The following is a 3275-nucleotide window of genomic DNA, read 5'->3' on the forward strand; positions in this document are numbered from 1 at the left end:
CCTGCCTCTGGCCCTTGTGGTTTGTGCTGCCCCCAGTGACGAGGAAGGAGTGGGTCCCTCCCACAGCAGGTTCCTGGGGCCTCCCAGGGCCTTGGAAGCAGCAGCAGCTCACAGGAGGGAGGCTGCCTTGCACCAGGGGCAGAATGCTGTATTCCCTGGGCTAGCTGGAGAGAGCCCACAGCACCTGGAGCCTGGAACTGCATCATGCGGAGCCATGCCACCTGCTACACTCCCCAGCTGGTGGTTGGGAGTGTGCCTGGGGCATATGGCTTAGTCACCGCGGCTGATGGGAAAGCAGCATGGTGGTGCTGGGATTGCACCTGGGCGGGGCTGTGCTGGCCCTACTCTAGTCACACCTGCCCTGCTCAACCCCCTGCGTTCCAAGTGTGTTCTGCCTGCGCAGTAGCCTGGCACTGCCTCCCCACTATCTTAGCCAAGCATCCTACTGACTCAGCATGACCAGTCAGCTGGCAGTATGAATGGGTCCAGCACTCAAGCCTGGCCTCATCCTTGGAGCCCTGCAGGGTTAGAATCCTGGATCAAGGGCATGTTCCAGTGGAGCGGAGGGGGGAACACACAGCTGTTACTGAAGGGGGTTAGGGTGGGGTGGCAGGGCCACTACAGCTAAGAGTTAGGCTCACTCACCGGATAACAGCCGATACTTATAAGAGCTCTAGAATCCATGTTTGTACCTGGATTGGTTTGAATCTTGCTGTGCCTGTGGAAGCCTGGGGTAGGGTATTGGTCAAAATTTGGGGTTGTTTGAGCAAGGCTGGGCGATGCTGGTGGCCTGTGATATTCAGGTTAGACCAGATCTGCCTGGTGGTTCCTTCCTCTAGGACTCTGACAAGGGCCTCCAAAGGTGGGAGTCATTTTGATGGAAAAATGAAATGCTTTGCACAAAGTGTATGCTTCCATGTTCAGGCCAACAGTAGTTTGAAGTGCCAGCCACCATCATCTGCTCAAAGGGGTTTCTCAGCTATTGCCTCCCCTCGTAAGAATGACCATACTGGGTCAGACCAAAGGTCCATCTAGCCCATTGTCCTGGCTTCCAATACCAGGTGCCCCAGAGCGTGACATCCCCTGTCACTATTTCCAGCTTCTGGCTAACAGGCTAGTGACACCATCCCTGCCCATCCTGGCTAATAGTCATTGATGGACCTATCCTCCATGAACTTATCTGGTTAGTTTTTGAACCCTGTTATAGTCTTGGCCTTCACAACATCCTCTGGCAAAGAGTTCCACAGGTTGACTGCATTGTGTGAAGAAATGCTTCCTTTTGTTTTGTTTTTAAACCTGCTCCCTGTCATTTGGTGACCCCTCATTCTTGTGTTATGAGGAGTAAATAATACTACTTTATTTACTCCATACCCCAATAAAGAGCTGACTTTAATAATCAAAGAGCTTAAAATTCCTATACAGAGGGAGATTGTCTTGAAAACTGCTGCAACACAGCAGGGACTGGAGTAGATTTTGTGAGGAAAATCTGAGGTCCTTCGGTCAAGGGGTCCTGAGATCCAACCCTCCCTCAAATAGCTAATTTTGTCATTTCCAGATACCTTTTATTTGGTGCCAGGTATGGGACAGCCTGTCGTGAGCTCAGCTATTCAGTGGCACCAAGGGCCAGCTCAGAAACTGCTGAGCTACACGAGCTTGGGTCGATTTGCTTGTGGATGGTTGGCATCTCTGCCAGCGATTGCTCCCCAGCAGCTGTGTGTGAGACGTGTGCTCCCGCTCTGGTTGATGGATCAAGTGCTGTACCAGCAGCCCATGGCCTGTGCATTGCAGCCCTCTCCTGGATGCTGGGCATGATAGGACACTCCCAGCCTTTGTGCCCAGTGTCTGGGCCACAGCCAGGCTCTTGGGGTGGGAGTGTGCTTTTTGAGAAGTTCTGGCCCCTGCCACCTACCCACCTGCCAGGCCTGTGACACCTGGTGTGGCTGGGATGGGTTGGGGGTCCTGGCTGATGCATGGAGAATGGCACCAGTGATACCAGTGCAAGAGTTGCAGCCAGCACCAATCAGTTTCTGCTGGGGTCCTGCTGAACAGGGCTAGACATGTTGGGCTGAGTCTGAGCCGGGCACTGGTGATGGGCAGGCCCAGTGCCTGGCCCAGGCACACGGAGCTGGAGCTGGGCGGGAGGAAGCTGGGGGTGGGCAGGCTTGATGCCTGGTGTCATAGATCCAGAGGGTCTGTGGTAGATGCAAGCTTTTAAACTGTCCTGTGGAGGAAACCTTCAGTGTGCCAGGCCCACGAGGGTTCCCATTCCTCCTGCAGGGCTGGCCATGCAGCCTCATCGCCTCCTGCTTCACCCTGAGAGCTCTACCCAGCATGTCCCACTGAACCAGACCCCAGGTGGGTCTGGGTGCTGCAGAGGGCTAGAGCCACCAGATTCCTGTGCGCAGGGAGCGGGCTTTGCTTCTGCAGCTGGGACTGACCCCTGGCACAAGGGTGCCTAATTACCCAGTCACTGCTCCTGAGCCTTCCCCGCAAGCAGCTGGCATGTGGCACTGAGACAGGAAATGAGCTGGGCTGTGTGCCACAACACGCCTAACAGCAGCAAGTGGTGGGAGTCAGGCTTGAGGGGCAATAGCAGAGCTATGGTGGGGGAGCCAAGGGTTAGGATCACAGGGGCTGCGGGTCGGGACTGAGGGGTACTGGCAGAACTGGGGGGGGGCGGGGGGCAGAGCTGAGAGTGTGGGGCCAGTCCCTGGCTGCGGAGTGAAGGATGACAGCTGACCCTTTAAGTGAGTCACACTCGACCCCCGCTCTCTCCCCGCAGCAGTTTATTCCCTTTTGGGGCTTGATGTCATTGGCCTCTGATGTCACAGCTGTTTCCATGGCAACTAGCTGTGATGTCACAGGCAGAGAGGATGGCGTGTTGATTTCTTAAAGAGCCCCACGTGTCGGCTGCTTGGAATGTGGGGAGGGGGAGTCCCCCTGCCCCGGGCCCCTGGGTGCTGTCCCTGCGCTGAGCGAGTCTCCCCCTCACAGGGAGAATCAGAACCCAGCCCAGGCCGCCAGCCAGGGAGCAGCGACAGCTCCATCACCAGCAACTTAGCCTGGAACAGCTCCCCCTGCCCCCCGCTCCCCCACGGCTCCCTCCTCGGCCCCGCTCCAGCCTGGCCCTCCGCTTCCCCTCCCCTTCCTTCCGCCCCTCAGTTCCCGCCCTGCCTTGCCCTCCCCTGCCCCCTACGGTTTCCTCCTTCCACCCCCAGCCCTCCCCTCGGTCCCCGCCCCGCACGGCTCCCTCCCCTTCCCTTCCCTTCCCTTCG

This window comes from Chelonia mydas, chromosome 6, assembly GCF_015237465.2.
Source record: "Chelonia mydas isolate rCheMyd1 chromosome 6, rCheMyd1.pri.v2, whole genome shotgun sequence".
In the NCBI taxonomy this organism is placed as follows: Eukaryota; Metazoa; Chordata; order Testudines; family Cheloniidae; genus Chelonia; species Chelonia mydas.